A 10,301-nucleotide genomic window follows, 5' to 3' on the forward strand; every position below is an offset into this window, starting at 1 on the left:
TGGTTTGAATATGTACCCCGCGGCCCTACAGCCTGCCCTTACACAGATCAGAGGGCTTCTTATCAAATCTCATATGAACAAAACCATTATGGTTTTAGATGGACAATAAACTGAGATTAAAATGTCCTCTTCCTTTCTGTCGTCAAAAAAACAAACCTTCCCAGGCCGCGTCCAATGGGCGGAACAGAGCAAGGTGTTAAATACAGGAAGATGTAGTCACATATACTTGGCAGGCTCTGTGTGTTCTCACCAAAGCCCTCAACTCGTTCCCACGCCAGAAATACACCGCAGGAAGTCACATTGTGTTGGAGCATAAGAATGAAAAAGGTGTTTTGAAGCTGAGCAACAAAGGGCTGCATAAAGGAGTAAAAATATGAAAAAAATATAGGGAACAATTAACAATAAGGGGAATGGATCAACGATAGTGAGAAGATACTCATTATGGGATAAAAGTTTGASACTTAAAAGGTGCATTAGTTACAGAGGGACTATTTGTGAAATGTGTAGAAAGGTCGCCCTCTTGTGGCGTTGAATAGATCGACTTACCAACAGGTAGATCTGTTGAAGATGAATACCAGGCTTCAATTATCAAAGAAAACGATCCCTAAGGACAGAACGCATCCAGTCATTAGAAAAGATCACTCATAATCCAGTTGGTACAGGCAATATAATACATTTGACAATATCACACTTTATCACAGATAAAATTGAGCGCAATTCAAAAAACGAACTGTCTGTTTATGCATGGCTATACAATTTAGGATTGTACATTTGCATCGAGGCAAACAGGTTATATAGTAGGTCATACCGCTGTGTGGTGCATTTAGAAATAAACAACGTTGTGTGTTGTGTGTCAAKCCTCTGTGTGTGTGTGTGTGTTTGGTTATACACACAGCATTACCTAATGATGGATTATCTCATTACTCACCAATAACTGGTGCGCTTTCTGTCCAAACCAATCACAACCCGCCTGCTTCACAACACAACAACACTGACCTTGGCATGGTATACATTCAACTAGTAATATGGACTTCATCTAGGCGCTCTGTCTTACCGGCCATCCAAAGTTGAACGGTAGTCGGATGGGTCTACTGAAAGCTCCCCCGTCCATGGCGCTAAAGGAGTTGGTCCCTAGCACCGGTGTCAAGGCATTTCCAAAGATACAGTCACCTGGCGACACTACCGCCTGGTAGTTCTTAAGACAAACACGAAAGAAAGTCCTGCAGTTGAGCCTGCACGAGTTGCCATTCTCCAGCAATCCTTTGCTGTTTTTAAATTCATGTAGATCGATCTCAAAAACACCGGATCCAAATACCTAAAAAAAAGAGAAGAGAATATATGATTTTTTTGAAAACACCGTTACGCACACGCTAAAATAGACCCTTTCCTTGGAATAGGCTATGTCGAGTGATCATTCGTTGAGGAGCTCCTGTAGGGTATCCGGCAGATTCCTCCTTACCTGTGTCAGTACAGTGGTGCTGAATGCGATGGTAAAAGTGAACCAAGTTGCCATCCTTCTCGTTTATCCAGGGCAGTCGCGTCACCCGCCAATATATTCCAAAGCCCACTATTCCAAAGTGTTGGGGGGCGAAATACAAATAAAAAAGCAGAAAGAAATAACAAAATATAAATCCTCCTTCTCGTTCCACTTCGTTGTTTTTCCGTAATTAGAATCTTTGTTGGATGTTCCAACCTGCCAAAGTAATATGTTTTAGAATTCCCAGATTATCCAAAAGAGGTAAAGGTTTAATAACGGAAGATCAATATCCATTATCTGATCCCTCTGTTCGCGCTGTTCTCCTCTTCGCTTCCACAGTGGTACAGTACAGTACTCCACAATGGTTACGTCGGTGTGTGTGTGTGTGTGTGTGTGCGTGCAGGACGATGCAACACCACTGTCTTGTTTTGGTACTTGGCGCGTCAGTGTTGCGCTGCGCTCCGTGGATGTCTGTTCACCGTGCGTCTTATTACTAGTGAATGAAGACTTGGGAGTGACGTCTCCCCCAATTTATAGACTCGTGCTGCGCTGCTCATTAGATAAACTGTCAATCGAGACGTTAACGCCGCCCACTTTATATGTTCACCCACCCACCCTCCCTCCCTCCTTCCTCCGCTCTCCAAAAACAATGACATCCAGATTCGAATACTCAACAGTCCTGCGCTGTGCTGACTGACTGACGACCGACCGAATGTCGACCGACCAACAAAAGAGCATCGATTATTCATAAGCTATAGCATCTGTTCACGTATTTAAAATGCGCACGAGAGAAGGAAGAGAGGTTTCACGCTGCACTTTTATTCCCCAACTGTTATCTTGACAGGAAAGCTGACACTTTAGAATGAAAAGCAGAAAGTAAATTACTGTCCCTAATCTCCATGCACCCTTTCTTCGGTTCGGTTCCACTTCATTGCACGGTTAATTGTGTTCCACCTCATTGACAGCACCGAAGAGCCATTTCCTGACCTCTGGGCTGGGCTCGAGGGGTAATGCTCGCAAGGCAATAAGGAACTAAATTACTTTGTTATTAAATGTTCTTGAATTGTTCGTTTTATAATAAACGATGTTGTTAAGGTCTTTAACTTTATTTTGGTAAGCATAACTTCTACGTTTCCAAAGGTCCATTTTTACTACGGCCTAGCCTATATGTTCCATGCACCAAATCAAATGTATGTTAAAAATCATGACATTACAGGCGTAACATCACATCGCACATAAACCCATAGGCCTATCACACTGTTCCTTTTAACGCACATTAAAATTGTGTATATATAGGCCTTTCTTTTTAGGCCTATATATAATAAAAAAATTAAGAACATGAGTAAATTTATTTTCTTTTACGCTTTTGATTTCTCCAGTGGCGCGCACGTGCTGCCCGGGCCCCGCGCCCCGTGTCTTTAAAAGTTCAATTGCAAAACGCCTCCTATTGTTGGGACGTGTGTCTCTCTAGCTGGCTCATGCGGGTCTAATGTGCAGGGAAACATAACTATTTAGCTGTATGCTAATGTAGTTCCCTCCTCTCTCCCTCTCTCTCTCTCTTTCTCCCCCCCTCTCTCTCTCCCTCTATCCCCCTCTCCCCTCTCTCTCTCTCTCCTCTCTCGCCTCCTCTCCTCTCCCTCTCTCTCTTCTCCCTCTCTCCCTCTCTCTTCTCCCCCCTCTCTCTCTCCTCTCCCCCTCTCTCCCCTCTCTTTTTCCCCCTCTTCTCTCTTCTCTATCTCCCTCTCTCACTCTCTCTCTCCTCTCTCTCTCTCTCTCTCTCTTCTCCCATCTCTCTCTCTCTCTCTCTCTCCTCTCTCTCTCTCTCTCTCTCTCTCTCTCTCTCTCTCTCTCTCTCTCTCTCTCTCTCTCTCTCTCATTCTCTCTCTCTCTCCCCCCTCTCTCTTTCTCTCCCTCTCCTCTCTCGCTCCTCAGCACCCGTAAAATTGGTTTATTCCTCGATGCCCTTTCACACCGACGACTTTCCCACGGTAGGCTAAAGGACTAAATAATGGATTAATACCTCAGCGCGTTAATGTGATGGCCTAATCATCATTCAAGGGTGAACCGAAAACATTCAAATAAATTCATCGAAAGTTCCCATTTCCTAATTGCCATGGCATCATTACACTTACACACCATCCCAAATGTAGGCTAAGTAATTGTTTAAATGTATTACACATTATTCTCGCAGTTATTGAAATGCCTATTTTATCATCGGCAAGAAGCCACTAGCCTATAAATTCTCGCTGTGCCAAAACATCTGTTATTATTTTACAATTTCATATTCTTGTAATTCTTCCAATTCAATAATCAAGACAATCAAGACATAATAATGAAGACAAAAACGATTTATTTGATGTTAGTAATGCCTCATGTTTTTTACATAAAGAAGTGTGTTGTGCACACGGAGGAGCTGAGAAGTGTATCTAGTCTCGAGGCGTTTGAACACTTGTCTATTAATTAATAACGATTCTTTTAGTTGATGTTTTGCCAATAATCCGGGTTGTACCTCTGATGGTCGGTGCGCTCACGGCTTTCCCCAATAACCATCTGCGGAAATGGAACACACTGACTGGCCGCGCGACGTTTCCATGACGTTGTTCCATAACCTGTTCACTTGGCACCGTTGGTAAAATGATATTTTAGAAAGTATAGGCGCTATCTAAACTTGAATTGCGTTATAGGCTTATCTGTTTTTTTGATGATAACTTATTACAACCAAAGCTCTGTGGCACAAGCTCCCACGACGCACGCACGCACGCACGCACGCACGCACGCCACGCACGCCGACGCCGACGCACGCACCACCACCACACACACAGCACACCACACACACCACACCACACACACCACCACACACACACACACACACACACACACACACCACACACACACACACACACACACACACACACACAAGAGGTGCAATGCTATTTCAATCCTTGAGAATTCTCCTCATGTGTTGCCATACCGTGTGGCTTATGTAAGCCTTGTCCAGGTCTCTCTCTTCCTCTCTATACCATTCTCACAGAACACATTCGTTTTTCCTAATTAAAAAAACAACACAACCCTTCTCTGCCTTGACAGCTGAAACCCAGAGAAACAAGGCCATCATCTTGAGTTTCCTGTTATATCCACAAGGAGAAAGAAAGACAGCTGCTGTTGTTCCTGATTGACTTTCGTAGTCTATTATTCTCTAACAGTTGTTTTCTAACAGGTTTTAAAGAGTAAAACGTGGTTTAAGAGGCATAGTTCTGTGGAATGACTAGCTGACGGTGGCATTTTCAACAGTAAACCTCTAACAGAAACCAGACAAGCTTTCAGCCCTCTTTAGACCAGGACTGCTCAACCTCTTCCTGGAGGTCTACCTTCCTGTAGGTTTTCAGTCCAACCGTCTCCTGGAGATCTACTGTCTGTAGGTTTTCAGCCCAACCTCTTCCTGGAGATCTACTGTCTGTAGGTTTTCAGCCAACCGTCTTCCTGGAGATTACTTTCCTGTAGGTTTTTCAGTCCAACCCTCTTCCTGGAGATCTACTGTCCTCTTTGTTTCAGTCCAACCCTCTTCCTGGAGATCTACTTTCCTGTAGGTTTTCAGTCCAACCCTCTTCCTGGAGATCTACTGTCCTTAGGCACAGTCCAACCCTTCCTGGAGATCTACCGTCCTGTAGGTTTTCAGTCAACCTCTTCCTGGAGATCTACTGCCTGTAGGTTTCAGCCCACCCTCTTCCTGGAGATCTACTTTCCTGTAGGTTTTCAGTCCAACCTCTCCTGGGATCCTACTGCCTGGTTCCGCACCCTCTTCCTGGAGATCTACCGTCCTGTAGGTTTCAGTCCAACCCTCTTCCTGGAGATCTACTGTCCTGTAGGTTTCAGTCCAACCCTCTTCCTGGAGATCTACCGTCCTGTGTTTCAGTCCAACCCTCTTCCTGGAGATCTACTGTCCTGTGGTTTTCAGTCCAACCCTCTTCCTGGAGATCTACTGCTCCTGTAGGTTTTCAGTCCAACCCTCTTCCTGGAGATCTACTGTCCTGTAGGTTTTCAGCCAACCCTCTTCCTGAGGATTACTGTCCTGTGGTTTCAGTCCAACCTTCCTGGAGACTACTGTCCCTGTGGTTTTCAGTCCAACTCTTCCTGGAGATCTACTGTCTGTGGGTTTTCAGCCCAACCTCTTCCTGGAGATCTACTGTCTGTAGGTTTTCAGTCCAACCTCTTCCTGGAGATCTACTGTCCTGTAGGTTTTCGTCCAACCGTCTTCCTGGGATCTACTGTCTGTAGGTTTCCCAACCTCTTCCTGGAGATCTACTGTCCTGTAGGTTTTCAGTCCACCTCTTCCTGGAGATCTACTGTCCTGTAGTTTTCAGTCCCAACCCTCTTCCTGGAGATCTAACTGTCCTCTAGGTTCACAGTCCAACCCTCTTCCTGGAGATCTACTTCCTGTAGGTTTACAGTCCAACCCTCTTCCTGGAGATCTCTGTCCTGTGGGTTTTCAGTCCAACCCTCTTCCTGGAGATCTACTGTCCTGTAGGTTATCAGTCCAACCCTCTTCCTGGAGATCTACCGTCCTGTAGGTTTTCAGTCCAACCCTCCTGGAGATCTACCGTTCTGTGGGTTTCAGTCCAACCCTCTTCCTGGAGATCTACTGTCCTGTAGTTTACGCCCAACCCTCTTCCTGAGGATCTACCGTCCTGTAGGTTTTCAGTCCAACCCTCTTCCTGGAGATCTACTGTCCTGTAGTTTCAGTCCAACCTCTTCCTGGAGATCTACTGTCCTGTAGGTTACAGCCCCAACCCTCTTCCTGAGATCTACCGTCCTGAGTTCAGCCAACCTCTTCCTGGAGATCTACTGCCTGTAGGTTTACAGCCAACCCTCTTCCTGGAGATCACCGTCCTGTAGGTTTTCAGTCCAACCTCTTCCTGGAGATCTACTGTCCTGGTAGTTTTCAGTCCAACCCTCTTCCTGGAGATCTACTGTCCTGTGGTTTACGTCCAACCCTCTTCCTGGAATCTACCGTCCTGTAGGTTTCAGCCAACCCTCTCCTGGAGATCTACCGTCCTGTAGGTTTTCAGTCCACCCTCTTCCTGGGATCTACTGTCTGTGTATCAGTCCACCCTTTCCTGGAGATCCACGTCCTGTAGGTTTTCAGCCAACCCTCTCTGGATGATCTACTGTCCTGTGGTTTTCAGTCCAACCCTCTTCCTGAGATTCTACCGTCTGTAGGTTTTCAGTCCAACCCTCTTCCTGGGATCTACTGTCCTGTGGTTTTCAGTCCAACCTCTTCCTGGAGATCTTACTGTCTGTGGTTATTGCAGTCAACCCTCTTCCTGAGATTCACTGTCCCTATGTTTTCAGTCCAACCCTCTTCCTGGAGATCTACTGTCCTGTGGGTTTTCAGTCCAACCCTCTTCCTGGAGATCTACCGTTCTGTAGGTTTTCAGTCCAACCCTCTTCCTGGAGAAATACTGTCCTGTGGGTTTTCAGTCCAACCCTCTTCCTGGAGATCTACTGTCCTGTGGGTCTACTCCATTTAAAACCTTAATTTGACCTCTTCCTGTTGTTGACAAGGAGGGCAGACCTGGTGTAGACATATTGACATACCTGTCTGGTGGATAATGGGACCACGGAGACACACTGTTCTGGACCAGATGTCTGTGTCTTTTCAACTCTGATATGATATTTATGCTAATAAGTGTCATCCCAGTATTGTTTATTATGTATTGCTACATTTGGCTGAGAAGAGAATTAGGAATTAGGAATTATTCGCTTGATAGGAAATGTGTAGACCTGCATTTTTTAATGAGTTAGCTTTTTTATGCACATATAAATTAACTTTACATCTCTTGTGTAGCAACCTGTTTAAATGTTGTTATGTGTGTTTGCTATGATACAATATTCTCCCCCACCCCCCACCCCGTCTCAACATTAGGGCATTGTTGACCTTTTCTAGGTGGACAACAATCTAGTGTCCCGAGTGTTTGTAGTCTTTATAGCTAGGTCTGCTGTATAATGGCCGTTATGGTCTCTGATGGCAAATATCACCCCGCTTATCTAACTCTCGTACCATATGGCTCCAATACACCCCACATAAAAAAATGCCATAAAAACGGTGACAAATGTGTTTTATTGGCAGAAGGTTTAACATGTATATAGACCAGCTGATAACGGTAAATTGTCCTGCTATATGTGCAGAATCAAATGACAAGGAAGCCGTGAGGTCTCTGCTAGGCAGCTGAAACAAGCCTGGAGGCCAGATATGGTTTATTATATAGGATTATTCCCAAATGACTCCCTATTCCCTGTATAGTGCACTCTGGTCTGAATGCGTCTTGTCTGGAGGAAACCTTGCACGGTGGTCTGGGGATGCTGTGGGGATGTTATTCAGTGGCAGGGACTGGGAGACTAGTCAGGATTGAAGCAAAGTACAGAGACATCCTTGATGAAAACCTGCTCCAAAGCGTTCAGGACTGTCACGGATTCCCCCGGTACAGCTGCTCATTCCGTGCACCAGTTCCAGAGTTCTACGCCACCGGCCTCTAGGCGTCACTGAACCGTTTCATTATACACACCTGGTTCCCATTTCCCTTGATTAGTAATTGTATATATGTGCCCTCTGTTCACCTTTGTCTGGTCGGTTATTGTTCCCATGTCCGTTGTGCTTTGTTGTTTTGGCTTTTGTGCTGCTTGAATTGTGTACTCCCTATTACTGGTCTCATCCCGTTTAGTATTGTGCGCTTGTTATTACGGGTCTCGTCCCGTGTATTGTTATTACGGGTCTCGTCCCGTGTATTGTCATTACGGGTCTCGTCCCGTGTATTGTTATTACGGGTCTCGTCCCGTCTATTGTTATTACGGGTCTCGTCCCGTGTATTGTTATTACGGGTCTCGTCCCGTGTTTTGTTATTACGGGTCTCGTCCCGTGTATTGTTATTACGGGTCTCGTCCCGTGTATTGTTATTACGGGTCTCGTCCCGTGTATTGTTATTACGGGTCTGCGCCCCATGTATTTATTAGAGGTTTAACCTCGCTCTTTTGTTTGGGTTACATCCCTGTGTTTTTTGTATACGTGTTTGTTTTGGGCTTCGCCCTGTGCCTTTCATGGCATGTTGTATTTTCAGGTGGAGTATTAAAACCCCCTATTACCAATTCCTGCACCTGTCTCAAATCATTTATACAACGTGACAAGACCTCAGACTGGGGTGAAGGTTCGTCTTCCAACAGGACAACGACCCTAAGCACACAGCCAAGACAATGCAGGAGTGGCTTCGTGGACAAGTCTCTGAATGTCCTTGAGTGGCCCAGCCAGAGCCCGGACTTGAACCCGATCAAACATCTCTGGAGAGACCTGAAAATAGCTGTGCAGCAACGCTCCCACATCCAACCTGACAGAGCTTGAGAGGATCTGCAGAGAAGAATGGGAGAAACTCCCTAAATACAGGTGTGCCAAGCTTGTAGCGTCATACTCAAGAAGACTCTATGCTGTAATCGCTTCCAAAGGTGCTTGATTAAGTACTGAGTAAAGGGTCTAAATACTTATGTAATGTGATATTTCAGTTAAAAAAATATATAATAAATTAGAAAAAATGTGTAAAAACCTGTTTTGGTTTGTCATTATGTGTTTATTATGTGTAGATTGATGAGGGAAAAACTTGAATCCATTTTCGATTAAGGTAGCAAAGTTAAAACATTTGGAAAAATTCAAGGGGTCTGAATAGTTTTCAAAGCACTTTATATACTGGTATTGTGTTTCATATATATATATTAGTATTGTTTTCATAATATATATATTATGTATTGTTTCATATTTAGTATTGTTTCATATAAATATATTAGTATTGTTTATATATATATATTAGTATTGTTATCATATATTAGTATTGTTTCATATATTAGTATTGTTTCATTATATATATTAGTATTGTTTCATATAATATATTAGTATTGTTTCAATATATATATATTAGTATTGTTTCATATATATATATTAGTATTGTTTCATATATTGATATGTTTCATTATATTGTATTGTTTCATATATAATTAGTAATTTGTTTTCATATATTAGTATTGTTTTCATATATATATTAGTATTGTTTCATATATTAGTATTTTTTCATTATATATTATTAGTATTGTTTCAGATATTAGTATTGTTTCATATATATATTAGTAGGTTTCATATATTAGTATTTTTTCATATATATATATTAGTATTGTTTCAAATATTTGTATTTTTTCATAGGTATTAGTATTGTTTTATAGATATTAGTTGCCTATTATATTGAATTTACTGTCATTACATTTTTACTAGTTTAAAATAATATAAAAAACAAGTCAGGCAATTACTTCTATCAGAGCTGAAAGTGATGCAAAATTTCCTTCATAGATCCCAGATACTTCCCAGGAAATGCCTGCATGTCCACACTAACATGATCAAAGGGGAGATTTTGATTGGCACATATTCTGTGGGTTATTTCTAATGCATTCTGTTTGTAATTACATGAACGGACACAGTATTTTATTATTACAGTATTAGGAAGAACTCTGACCACAATAAACCCAATGTTAGATCTGCATTCCTTTAAACCCACCTAACCACAGACTATCATAGATTATCTAGAGACAGAGAGAACAGAGAGAGGGAGAGAGACAGAGGGGGGGGAGAGAGAGAGACAGAGAGAGAGAGAGGGAGGGGTGGGGGGAGAGAGACAGAGAGAAGAGAGAGACAGAGGGAGAGAGAGATAAGGAGGGAGAGAAAGAGAGGGGGGAGAGAGAGGGAGAGAGAAATAAAGAGAGAGAGAAAGTCAGAAAAGAGAGAGAGAGAGAAATA

General features: G+C 43.2%; 1 long non-coding RNA gene across 1 annotated transcript; it reads right to left on the bottom strand.

Moving 5' to 3' along the window:
* Positions 1–352: 352 nt before the first annotated feature.
* LOC112077054 (uncharacterized) lies at positions 353–1,991 on the bottom strand. The gene is made up of 3 exons (XR_002895312.1): positions 1,460–1,991; positions 1,055–1,315; positions 353–604 (listed from the first exon to the last, which is right to left on the bottom strand). It is a non-coding gene; the product is annotated as an uncharacterized lncRNA (long non-coding RNA).
* Between the last annotated feature and the right edge of the window lie 8,310 nt (positions 1,992–10,301).

Source organism: Salvelinus sp. IW2-2015, unplaced genomic scaffold (assembly GCF_002910315.2).
Source record: "Salvelinus sp. IW2-2015 unplaced genomic scaffold, ASM291031v2 Un_scaffold4237, whole genome shotgun sequence".
In the NCBI taxonomy this organism is placed as follows: domain Eukaryota; kingdom Metazoa; phylum Chordata; class Actinopteri; order Salmoniformes; family Salmonidae; genus Salvelinus; species Salvelinus sp. IW2-2015.